We start from the raw sequence: 14,265 nt of genomic DNA, 5'->3' as shown, positions 1-14,265 counted from the left end.
GCATTAAGGGCAGCCCCATTCTGCAAGGCTATATGTCTTATCAACCTGCTTCCCTGAAACACAGCTGTCATCATTGAGAGCTAAAATTCTGATCCATCTTCCAGCACGGTTCTCATCAGTGTGTGGTTCTAATTTGCATCGCCTCTCTCTTTGATCTCAAGTGTTTGCAGCACCGCATTTTTTTTGCTTTCAATTTGCCTTTCATTTGGATACCTCATCTCTTTCTTGCATACTCTCTGGCTTCTCGTACAGGTAATATAGAGTCGAGCTGAATTCCATCTGAGTTAATAGAACTGCACAGCGGCTGAAGAGTAACACAAGACTGCACTTCAGCACTCTCCTCAATATGGGCTGCGGCACAACCAAACGCGGTACATGGGGACGCGGTCCGAGAGGAAGGTCTAGTGATGAGCCAATGATAAAAACCCAAGAAGTCACTCGCTGTTAGGGTCGACGAGAGAGAGAATATATGCTCATACGGTGCGTACGTATTTGCTGCTGATCTTGATGCACAGTTTGGTTTATTGTGGATGATAACGTGGGTAAAATTAATTGTTTCCTAGTGAAACGTGCTATGTTAGGCTGCACAGGAACAGTGTGCTACTGTAATAACCAGAGACGTAACCATAGTGGCCCTGGCGGTGCAGATTGTGGGTTTAACCACAAAAAAACATAGTCATGTTATAGCAGAGATTACAGATGATCTAGTCAGAGCAGAGCAGACATTCATATACATGTCATTCCTTTTGTTCGGCACGTCATCCTTTCTTCTGTCAGCACCCACAGCATAGTGACAAATCCTCTGGAAGAACGTCTTGCTCTTGGTGTCATCACATATTCAGCCATCCAGTTGTGCGTGGAGAATCGCTTTGTTTCACGCACATTCCCGCCTGCATTACTGTACGTGAAGGACGCATATTAAAAAGGTTACACCTCGTCTGTAAAACGCCCCGGGCACTTTTTTGTCTAGCCTGTAGCGATCCTGCTACGAACGCCTGTTATATAGTCTCTGCTACAACAGTCTTCAACCTTCAACGTGACACCAGCCAGCATATCAGAAAGAGCTTTGTGAAGGGGGAGTGAGCGCGCGTCTGAATGTTCTCGCCTTATCTCCTGGGGACAGTGGCTTGTGCAGCCCTGCACGTCGGGGGAGGAAAACCAGTGACCCCCTCCCCACCCTGGCTGCTCCCCGCTCCCCCCTCGCTGTGCAGCCATTAAGGCAGAGTTAATTAAACCGCTACTCATTGCCTCGTGGGGGGGGGGGGGGGGGGGTTGTGGTGGGGGGGATTGTACTATTTGCCAGGCATTTCTATAGCTCTACTGTCGGTCACTCAACGCATAAGCCTCACACTGTTCCGCTTTATTTGTTGTGGATGGCACATTGAAAAGCAATGAGGCACAATTTGTTCAACGCATCTTTCAAACAAATCCATATTTGAATACCAAGGTTTTTTTAACTGCCTGGAAAATTGTGACAGAGATGGAATGTGAAAGAAGAAGGAGAGGTAAAGATGTCAGATTATTCTGGCCATATTATATAGGAATGTTCTGTGTCTTTGTGAATTATTAAATTCTGTTCACCAAACAAAATATTTTAATTCTTCATATTATTCTAGGGCAGAGTGTATGATTTGCCAAGGTGTTACTGATGCGTATAACTGTCACCACAATACATTGGAGCTGAATGGCAATTGGATTGTGGCATTCAAAATGCCCCCAAACATATTTCACAAACTCAACTCCAACACCCCATTGAAGAGACAATTATACTGTGGCTCAACACACCTTATCATCTAAACTGGTTGCGTCACTGGTTGATGGATTCTTAACATCAACCTGCAAGATGAACACAAGCCAAAATTCACAAAGACAAGAATATGGATTTGTGTGGGAGGGGTTTGGATGTGATGAAGTCATTGTCAGGTTGTTGATGCATGCACCGTGGTGCAACATGCTGCTTGTTGCCGGTCTCATTAAGTGTAACCAATTATTACCACACTAATCCATGTGTCACGTTCTGTTCTGCATTTGCTTATCTAGTGAAATGTAAAAAATAAATACAAAAACGTGATTCCAATTATGCATAGACCAATCCAAAAGAGTAGCCCAAAGTACACTTTGCTGAATTATATATCTTTTGAGAAACACATCAGCCACAGTGCCTCCTTGGAATAATTCAGGAATTGGTTCTGGAAATCACAGAACCCTTGTTACAAGACAAGTTGTACGATACCAACCTCTGATAAGTGTATTTTCCCACTCAAGAGACCCGAGACCCGGCCTGGCTCCCTCACACAGGGTATAGGAGCTTGTGTGTGGACGAGGAGCGGCCCGGTCCATCTGGCTGCCTCCCCCCCACCCCACACCTCCAGGTCAGCACTGTGGCTGTGGATGTGTTCCTCAAAGCAGCAAACAGTAGAAAGCGGAGCCGAGCGATGGCGGCGGTGGCGCCCTCGCCGGTCGTCAGACAGGCCGGCCCACCTCACCTGCTGTGATTCCATTACGGCGGGCGCCTTCCGCAGCACTCAAACGCTTCTGTAGCATATTAAACAGATTAATAGAACAATGCTCCAGGGAGCGTGCAGGCTGTCAATCTCCCTTTAAAACACAAAAGCAGAAAATTAAAAAGGCCTATGGCTGAACTCCAGCACTGATAATAATAATAAAAGAAATGTGCTGGAATCTGGTGTCGGGAAGGGAGGGGTTGTGGGATGTGGGATGGGAAAACAGATGGTCAATATTTATTCTTGTGTTCTGCTTGCAGAACACATACAAACCCACAGACTAAACATACACATGGGCCGACGCTGCACACACACAAAGGAGCGCACAACTGCACGGAAAACAAGGACAAATACACAGAATACATCAACTTCACCGGTAGCCAAATAACGTTGAGAATTAGCTCGAAATTATAAAAGCAAAAAGAGGGAAAACTTTGCAAGCAAGCTTGTTTTGTACAAGCAAAACAAGTTTAAATGACAATCTTTGAAGAACAAATATGTGAATGAGTTATTAACCTTGATATGAGCTGACATTGTCCGATCTCTCCTAGGACTTTCTTTGGACGCTAATAAAGAAATAGATTGTCTCCTAGATAAAAAAAAAATCGGATACATTAAGATAGGATAAACCTTTATTAATACAGCAGGAAATGGTCTGTCGTTAATTAATTGTCTGTCACATAATTAATTGTTTCGGAAAAAAACTAAAAGGAACTTAGAGGTAAGACACAGAGCAAAACTCATTGACCCCATTACAAATGTCCAATATATGCACAGCCAGTCCCAGGGTGTATTTTTCCTAAATGCGGAATGCATAGTAGTTGTTTGCTATTTGTCACTTGCTATCCTTTCACGCTTATGATCTGATCTGTTCCAGTATCTTATTTGAAATTAAAATGTAATATTTATGGTTGATGCTCCAGCATATTATACTGTCATAGAAAATGCACCGTGCTGTAGTGATTTCACGAAATGTGACGAAATGTTAATTTTCCACCCAACAAGAACAGTTTACAGTTTACTGGTGAAAGTGGATCCCATTTTATGGACTCATGTTGAGGTATAAGGAAAATACACACAATGCTGTTTTACAAATAACTGTTACCAATTTGAAAAACATAGCAATCTCTTTGTAAACACCTCTAAATTTCACCCTTGATGGCCATACATTTATTTCACATTAAAATATCTCCTGGTGGTTCAACACATAATCTAAAGCCAATTCTACAAGCATTGGCTTTCTGGGTCCAGCCAGGCCTCTTCTGCTCCATCAAGGGAAGCGCATTCTGAGACAAGCGGGGGGGGGGAGGTGGTGGTTCCTCCGATGATGTCTGGTCTCATCCTGGGAGACTGGAGAGGGAAAATTCAATCTTTGGTCTTTCGCTTGGTGAGATACCAGGAGATTGAGTGAGATCCAGAGACAGTGACGAGGGTTGCTCGCTCCATCTGTCTCCTCTGCATTCACAGTCATATAGCAGCTATGGTGGGGAATGCAGCTATAGCTGCAGTACAGACCCTGCATCGCAGCCGATCTGTACTGCGTATAGAACTATATCAGCAGCAAATGGCTCCAGGGCACGTCGGAGCGTGTCACATTTGTGTAAGTGTGTGTTGGTTTGTGACTGTATGTGTCTTTATATGTGTTTGTACAATGAGAAACACAGGCAATTCAAAACCCTCAGATAAATGCTTCATGTTGGTTAGTGGCCTAATGTGGCAACTCTCAAAAAATTGCTTTTAAAACTGTGGCCTGAACTCCGCACTCGACAAGAGATTTCCTGAACATAATTTCTGATAAACTAAAAAATGTACTTGATTTTATTTTATTTTTTGATTTGTATTGCAATGACAAGGCAGGGCTTTGTGGCTTAAAAATAATGAGCTCAAAAAAGAAAAAGAAGAAGACGGGTAAACATTTACCAACAGATTTACGAACAATCATGTTGGCGGCAAAATCATCTTTAATAGTTTGCTGTGTTGATGGTTCATTAGGTGAAACAATGGGCTATAAAACAGCTTAACTTAAGGCCTGAGGGAGGATTGAGTTAAGGGAGGGGAGAGAGAGAGTTTGATGGTTGGAAGGCATGTCTGTGTCTGCATGTAAGTATGAGAATTAATTTGACAGGTATTATTAGGAGGCTAATAGTCCAGTGGTATCAGTGCCAACAATAATGTTTTGAAGGGTACCAGTGGGATATCCATATCAAATGAAACACCAGGCTGTCCATTGTTGTTACATGCACATGCAACACAACCGAGACACTTTATCTGACATTCTCCTCTCAAAAAGAGTTCACATTGTTATTTATATTTTAACTACATTTCTAAAATGTGTATCAATTGAGGAAATGTGATAATTCTGGTTTATGATCAGATTTGAATTGAATGTATGCAACACAACTTATTTATCGCCATCTTAAATAGTTTTATTTTAAATCCTGCCTGCGGCCACTTCTGGCACTGGCAATCTCCCTGCCACTGTAACCATGAGTTCTGCATCGCTGGGTCCTGTGGGCATTCTGCAGAGACACCACCAGGAGAGACATGCTGTACTGTACTGTACGGAGAGGGGGAGGTATCAGACGTTGTGGCTGGGGGTAGCTGGACCACAGTGCCCCCTCATGGAAGGAAAATAAAACTGAAATGTTTTATTTTTCAGAGAAGGCACATATGACACGTTCTGCTGTACATTTGGGATTCTATACAAAGCACACCTGACCAGTATCGTTAATTTAGTCAAGAAATAACAACAATTATTTAAATAGGCAACAATAACAATTCTAGAACAGGGTTCTACTATTCTGCCTTTTTAACCTTTAACCTCCAGCTCTCCTTCATCAAACATGACCCACCTATGCTTAGCCCCTGCCCCTTCCCTTCCATGTCTTATGTTCAATGGATCGACTTCTCAACCCCCCACCCCCAACCCCACCCCGTCAGAACATCCATTCAGTGAAGGGCGAGAGAAGGAAAGAGGGAGTGAGGGATGAGAGAGAGAGAGAGAGAGAGAGAGAGAGAGAGGGATGAGAGAGAGAGAGAGAGAGAGAGAGAGAGAGAGAGAGAGAGAGAGAGAGAGAGAGAGTGAGGGATGAGAGAGAGAGAGGGATGAGAGAGAGAGAGAGAGAGAGAGAGTGAGGGATGAGAGAGAGAGAGGGATGAGAGAGAGAGAGAGAGAGAGAGAGAGAGAGAGAGAGAGAGAGAGAGAGAGAGAGAGAGAGAGAGAGAGAGTGAGGGATGAGAGAGAGAGAGAGAGAGAGAGTGAGGGATGAGAGAGAGAGAGGGATGAGAGAGAGAGAGAGAGAGAGAGAGAGAGAGAGAGAGAGAGAGAGAGAGAGAGAGAGAGAGAGAGAGAGAGAGAGAGAGAGAGAGAGAGAGAGAGAGAGAGAGAGAGAGAGAGAGAGAGAGAGAGAGAGAGAGTGAGTGCGTGTACAGGGGTCTCCGGGATCAAGGGAGCGCGGGCCGGTGTCTGGCTGCTGAACTTTTCTCCCTCAATTTAACTCATCTCTGTGGCACTGGCCGGCGCAGACTGTGGCAATCAGCTGTAGGCAGAAGTGACACCCACATCTGAGCACGGCCCCGCTCCCCCCACACACAATCATAGTGTCACTTTCCATCTAACAGCCGCTGCCACCGGCGAGCCCAGGGGGGCGGGCGGGGGTGGGGGTCACGGTGGGATCGTTCCTTTGGGCAGGTCTGAGGGATTACTTAGCTACGTCCAGATCTTAGAGACTGTTACATTTCAAGGACTAACTGGATATACCCGGAAGAATTTTCTAACTCTCATCAACTCACCAGAGGCTTTATCTCTTTGTCGTTTTGATTATTATATGAATTCTATGTTCAAAGCTTTTTTCGTCACATTTGTTGATATTCTATTAATATCCCAACAGCAATCAACAAATCAACTGCTCTGACAAAAAAAATAAAACTATCTTGTGTCTATGGCTGTCGTCCGCCTGTAAGAAGCCCGTCCAATCATTTAATTAAGCCCAAATAGAATGGTTGGATGACCTACCTGTCTGCCTACCTAACTGCCCAGCGACTGGCCCCCATGTACTCATCAAGGATGACCGGAGTCTTCCCCAAGGCTAAAGCTAGCGAGCTAGTCACATTCTTTGGGGGAGGCAACATGAAGGGATTTTTCAGGTTGGATTCTTTCAAAATCAAGCCGATTTCTCCCTCTCACCAACCTTACCTGTAATGCCCCCCCCCCCCCACACACACACACACACACACACACACCGCCGCGCTGCAAGTATTGCATCTGGCTTTGGCCGAAACAATGTTCAGAATAGAGTTCCAGAGGTAAAAGGTTGGGGCAAACAATTTGGTATCTGGGTGTTTCATTGGAAATAGCGTTCTTATTACACTTATATTATTACTAGTACATTATGTTGCGCACATCTTTTTTGACTACCTTTGAACAGCCCTAACAGCCAGGGCTGTTCAAAAGTAGACAAGAAAATATGAAGTTTTTGTCACCCTCAGCATTAGATTTGAGTATCCACCAACACCTTTTTTTCCCCACACACACACAGCGGAGTTGAGTCGGTAGCATAAGCCAACATGTGTGTGTGTGTGTGTGTGTGTGCGGAAGGGGGGGGGGGGGGGGTGGGGGCTCTCCTGTCGAATGATGGGCCTGGCATAAGCCAGTGTGAAATATAGTAAAAGCTGAAAGCGCCAGGGAACACATGTTGGAACATAAGCTGCCATGTAATACATGCCTAAGAAGTAGGTTAGGGTGACGGACGAGACCAGGGCCTGAGCACGCCTACCTACCACACTATGCTCCTCCATCTACACCACAATCCCCACCACAACCACAGGTAGTGGGATACTGGGACAGAGGACGAACGGCCCATTCACCTTTTAATTCTATTGACTTAAGAAAAGATGAGAGATATAACAAAAAACACAAAAAAAAATGGCATAGGGAAGATACCAAAATAAAGTTTGTAGGGATGAGTTAATCTCTCACGCTAGATAATGTATGAGAGGGATTGATAGAAGAGTCCAAAATGATGATGTGGATGATGAGGGTGAATGAGGTGGAGGGGGGGGGGGCATTATCATTTCAAGGACTGTGTGCATCTCTTGTCCCCCTGTGATGAAACTGAAATGGTGCAATGTGCGTGACGCCACAGGGTCCATATGGACGGTGTGCAGCCTGAAGCCACCTGCAGCAAGTGCACACCAGGTGTCCCCTGCCCAGCGCAGGGCCGCTCCGCGGCTCAGAGGAGAGGGCCGCCGCCAAGGGCCCCCCCGCTAGCAATGGCTATCTCTGGGATCAAGAGCAAGCCAAACGACTCCTGTTCTCTCACCTTACTCTACCTTTAATAGATCTGTTAATACCCCGCCCCCCCCCTCCACACACACACACACACACACACACACACACACACACACACACACACACACACACACACACACACACACACACACACACACACACACACACACACACACACACACACACAAACACACACACACACACACCGACTCATCCACACAAACACACACACACACACACACACACACACGCACACACACATACACAAACACACACACACATATTTATTCAGGCTCATTCAAGTTGTCTCTCCCCTATTGCACTTTTCTCTCCCTCTTATTCTCTATCATTCTTATTCTCTTTGCTTTACATTACCATGACTTCCATTTGCTTCATGAATCAAAGGTTGTGACTAACACTAACAAAACTGTGCTAAACCATGACAAAGAATAGCATCATTGTTGTTTTGTACCTGGCTGTACTCCTGCCGCCTTTCTTTCCCTCTCCCCAGCGCTCTTTCCCTCTCCCTTTCATTCTCACTGCATTTATTATTCAACAGCACGTGGAACAACTAATGGAACGTCTGATGTTAAAACAAACACTGGGATGATTTGGCCGGCCCACTTTCAAGCGTTTCATCTTTTAGGAACTAGAGACCGTTTTCTGATGGGAACATAAATAGTTCAAAGTCTTCCTGGTAATTCTGGGTGTGGGCCAAAAAATGAGAAATAAGTAGAAACAAAGTGAAAACGGCACTCCGCAAATTAAACATTCTCAAGATAACAAGGAGCCATGCATGCTTATTAGGGTTTCAACAACCATCACTGGGAATAAGAAGACAAAGAGAGCCGTGCACCCAGGATCTAAAGTTTTGCACATGAGAGGCGCATTTTCCAACTTCTGAAATCCAAACTGAGAATGAAACGTACGATTATGTCACATCCTCTCTCTTTCCCTCCCTCTCTCCCAGTATAGCTCTCTCCATCTCTCTCACGTCGACTTGGAAAATATCAAAATGTAAATATGATATTAAACAAAGTAAAAAAAAAAAGATATGAATATAGAGGGCAGGTATATCAAAAGTAAAACAACTTACATCATAGAACAATGGAAGGTAGGAAGGAAAATCTATCTCCTACTAAAATCTCTCTCATTCTCTCTAGCTCAATCCAGTCCCCTGTGATAGAGATGCTGAAGGTAAACAGCTCTCTGCCAGAGAGTGGGTACTTTCTCTGGTGGGAGATCTCATTAGAAGGGATCTTAGGTGGACTTAAATACTGTAGTTGGTGATGGCAGACAAGCTGTTTTCTAGGAGTGTGTTCTTTTGGGGGGGGTGAAGGACATGGGGAATTTGAGAATAGTAAGAAAGAAAGTGGTGCAATGAAAAATAGAAGAGGAAAAGCTTCAGAAACCCCATAATACAACTAGCTACTGCGTGCAAAAATGATCATTAATGCAAGTGCATTGATGTGTGTCGGTGTGAGTTCATCTCTGTGATGCACACACACACACAAACACTGTCCTAAAAGGCAGCATCTAAATAACTATAGATATATTGATGTACCTCTCTTTGTTGTGATACTTTGGATTGGTATTACCAGTGCAATAATACTTAATGAATACTTCATGTGTCAATTAAAAGAGGTGTGTGCTCTGCCTACGGCCTTATTAAAATAAATAGCCTTATTAATAGGTATTCTTAACTTGTATGTTTGCAAGGACTAGGGAAGGCTATTCAGGGTGATTCTTGGATTCAGAATCGCGGTGGGGATGAACCCACTTTTGTCTTGTGGGAATAATATTCTGATGATTCGATTCTGCCTCAAAATGTCTTTCCGACAAAAGAAAATATGAGCTAAAACCTCCAATGAATAATTAAAAACCTGAGCATGTTTATAGACGAATAGAGAGAGACACACACACACACACACACACACACACACACACCAAATACACAAATACACACACACACACACCTGCCTGCGAATCTGTTTGCGCTTGGATTATGCCAGGGATGATTGCACAGGGAGAAATGCAAAAGGAGGGAGGGAAATAGAGACGGAAAAGGAGGAGGGGGGATTGGACAGAATGAGTGAGAGAGAAGGAGGAAGAGAGTGAGAGAAGAGTGAGAGAGAGAAATAGAGATAGGAAGAGAGGTGAGGGTAAGAGAGACAAATTTTACATTTTCTGCATGTTTCCAGTGGCAGACGACTGACCTTCAGTGCAGTCACGCTTCGCTAGGTAACAACACAAACGCTGTCCATTCCAAAGGAACACATGAAATAGACCACGTGCTTTAAAGTTGTTCAATTAGATTATCCTTTTCATTTCCTTTCTAGTGTGCAATCAAGGGATAGACATACGCACCGCCCGCAACAAGCAAACATCAGTGGTACATATGCTGCCAACTAAGCACACAGGGAGAGATGGGAAATGAGAGAGATAGTTAGAAGGCGAGAAGGATGAGAGAGAGAGAGAGAGAGAGAGAGAGAGAGAGAGAGAGAGAGAGAGAGAGAGAGACTGAATCTAATCAATGCAGAAGGCTGCAGAATACAGAAAGTTTTCAAGAGCTGGTCAATGAAAGCGATTTAAATGCTAATGTAAAAAATATATTAATACACAGTTAAAGGATCAATTGAGAATCTCTCACGACATTTCTCATAACAGCTTTTGTTTGTCAGGAATTGTAAATGATATTAATATTCAAATGTTCAATTTTCACCTTGAGGCTGGAACATGAATGTTGGCTTGAAGTGCATGATGACACAAACACGCACATCCACAAAGGTATGCACCCACAAATAATGCACATTCCAGCTTTCCAAGCAATTCTTTCACCATTTGTGTTTTCACACCAATTTTTTTTTCTTTGCGTGAGCTATTCGTTGCTGCAGTTTGACAGGAAGGACATTCTCCAGCGGCTCCTTGGACATTAACATTCAGCTGGATAAGCGTATGCATGCAAGCACGTCTGACAAGGGGCCTAACTCCACGCGCATGAGGCAGTGCTATACCTATCTGAAAGCCTATATGGCAAAGGTGTGCCTATGTGTGTGTACAAGTTTGTGCTTGTGGGTGTTTGAGTGTGTGTATGTGTGTATATGTACGTGTGTGTGTGTGTTTGTGTGTTTATATGTTTGTGTTCGTGCTTTCCTTTGTGTGCGTGTGCCTGTGTGTGCAGGTTTGTGTTGGTGCGTTCCTTTGTGTGTGTGTGCGTGTGTGTACGTGCGTGCGGTTGTACAAGTATACGTATGCGCACCTGCGCGCGTGTGCGCGCGCGCGCATGTGTGTGCGCATGCACACACACCAATGTATGTATGCATGCTACTTCCAGGGGATTTGCAGTAATTATATGACAAAACGGCGGCGAGTCTCAGCGGGTGCTGAGCTGGAGCTCACGGGTCAGGGGAGCGAGCTCTCTGGGCTGGGTAATTTGTAAATGTCATTCAGGTGGGGTCCTCTGTCAGCCAGCGGCGAGGAGGAGGTGGAGGAGGAGGAAGGTAGGAGGGGGTGGGGGGGCCCCTGGTCGCAGAGAAAATAAAGAGAAAAAAGCACAGCACATCTTTTCTTATGCAGATGACTTTATACAACAGATGTCAACTAGCCCCGTTTTTTTTGTGTGCGTCTGCATCTGTTGGGCGACCGGTCTCGATTTCCTGATGTGTGCAAAACATATTGTTTGACATATTGCATGTTCAATGAAATGACAATATGCAGACACGAATAAATGAATACATGCTTTGAATACATCCGTGTTGGTTTTAATTTCACATGGTGGCTTCAGCAGTGGGAGTCTTCATGGCAGGATTATTGTGGTGTGATGTGTTCCTCTAAAGGGCGCTATTGAACACTGTGTACTACTCATGTTGTTACATATCATAATGTATATATATATATATATATTAAAAAATACGATATAAAAACAAGAAGCAGTATTTTTTTAACCCCAATTTGTGGTTTGTATGATATCGTACGACAATGTATGCACAAATTTTCGTACGATTCCTACCAATAGCCAGAAACACGAGAGATCATTGTGCCTGCACACAAAATAATGGCGGACATGGATTTTATTCTCAGTGGAAAGTGCAATATTCGGACATAGATTCTGCATTTAAATGGGTTTTCACAACATTTCTACAGAGAATTATGATTTTAATTGTCACAATCATCTTTCAGTGATTGTAAACGTTTAGATAATAATTTATTCGGGTCTCGCCAGCACATCCAACTTTCTCTATCTTTGCTATGCTTGTTGATTTGGAAGCTAAAATCAGAAAAAATAAATTTTACACTTGTTTCGGCATTAAATGCATTTTGATAGCATTTCTCGCGAGAAGTACTCCTTTTATTGACATCATCTTCGTTCAGTGATTGTATATGATCTAAACATTTCTGATGGTGTGGAGCCTGTGGAACGGTGTTGAATGTCAATATTTAACCTAGAAACACAATGTTAAGCTCAAACTGATACGGTAGCTCTTGTTTCACGATTGGAAATCGCTTTGGAAATATGCTTATTAAGCATCGGGCGTTTGTGTGTGGCGTCCCTGTGGAGACTTGTCCTGTTTGAGACATCAGTCTGGTGTTTTAGACCGTTTTTAAACTTGCGAATACGCTCACATACATGAAGGAACCAACACTGAGCCTGATTGTGTCCAACTTGTAGAAGTCTGAATTATAGTTTTGGAGAACGAGTCTATGGTTTGAGGATAAGTTATTCCTACATGGATGATGGTCTGCTTCCAGTAGAAGCTAAATGCTAATGTACTTAAAAACAATATCTGCTACTTCATGCTAACAACACAAACAATATGAACAAATCAACGCTGAGACTCAACAGACTCAATCTCCAACAGTATAAGCCTTCTCATTCTGTGACCTTAACTCGATGAACTAGATGTGAAAGAATAATGTCAATACGTAAGTTACTATGACAAATGATGTCTTACCTGTGTTGTTATCAAGTCGTGTTTGATGCATGTAACCGCCATTAACAGACATTCCAGAGTCTGTGTGTCATTAGAGCCTTCTTTTATGATTTAGCCATAATTAATTGTAGTGAAGCCACACACACACACACACACACACACACACACACACACACACACACACACACACACACACACACACACACACACACACACACACACACACACACACACACACACACACACACACTGATACTATTATTCTATGGTTAGTTTTTAATCTGTTGTGCCTGTGCACTTTATCTCTTTCACCGTTGGATAGTGAGAAACGTCTTTTCGATTCCTTTGTATCTCTGGTACATGTGAAGAAATTGACAATAAAGCTGACTTTGACTTTGACTGCTACACTGAATTGATTCAACGATTTCAACTTCATCACTTTGGTCTAACTATTTGTTTAACTCTTGTATTATTACATTGTTCAACTTCTACTATATTACATTTTTTAAATGGTTTGTATGTTTACAATATTATGCCAATTCCATTCGTAATTTAAACCTTTAAACTTTGTTGAAATATTTTCACTTGAGTTCAGCTATTAAACTTTTCTATACATCTTAAACTGTATACTTATTCAACATATTTTCAGCCTCATTTTACACTTCAGCACACACCACATTTTCTGCAGGAAATGCATTTTCTAGTCTAATTTCAGATTGTATACAATGTGTTTTCATTGTCCTGCTTGCATTAATTTTGGTTAGTGCCTAAGAGTATATTGTCTCAAATACATGGACCAGTGACCCAGAAGAAATTCTAATTAATGGTCAGCACGGTTTATGCAGTGATCTGGGCTAATACAATCTTACTTCTAGATTACTTTGACAAGGTCCTCTGGCATACCATTTATTTTCTGGTCTTGAACATACATCACATGTATTAAGAGTGGGCTCTTTACATTTCTGATTCCATGGTAATGCCAAATGCTACAACATTCAGAAAAAATACAGCATTTAGCAAATGGGAGAATCATCTTCTTCCATGAGGGGAACCAGATTAAAAGAAAACATTTCTTTACAACTGTGGAGAAAGGACAAAATAAACAGCATGACATAAATTTCCTGCGGCGGACGCAGCTTTCACTTGGCGACTTTTATAGCTTGAAAGTGAGAGCAGAGCTGCTATCAGCCTATTGGCTTTTATTACATTGGGTATAATGGGGGCGGGTTGGAGTGGTTTTTATACCTTTTTGTCTGACTGAGCACCAGTGTGCCCCCCCATCCCCCCCCCCCCATTCTCTGCCTTCGGGATTGTTATGGCGCTGCCATGTTTTGTGCGATATAGACTATTGTCCCATCCCTCCGAAAAAAAACCTAACCTTAACCAGAACACCAGCTCCTCTTCCTCCTCCCCCTCTCTAGCCTCCACTGATTCTCAATGCCACGTATGAAACCGTTCTCTTGACTTGAATGAAGAGCTATTTCTGTCAGCCTCAATCTTCTTTCTCTCTCCGATCTTCGATCCGCTATGTAGGATAAAA

Source organism: Gadus chalcogrammus, chromosome 16, assembly GCF_026213295.1.
Source record: "Gadus chalcogrammus isolate NIFS_2021 chromosome 16, NIFS_Gcha_1.0, whole genome shotgun sequence".
Classification (NCBI taxonomy): Eukaryota; Metazoa; Chordata; class Actinopteri; order Gadiformes; family Gadidae; genus Gadus; species Gadus chalcogrammus.
This window is presented reverse-complemented; position numbering follows the sequence as displayed.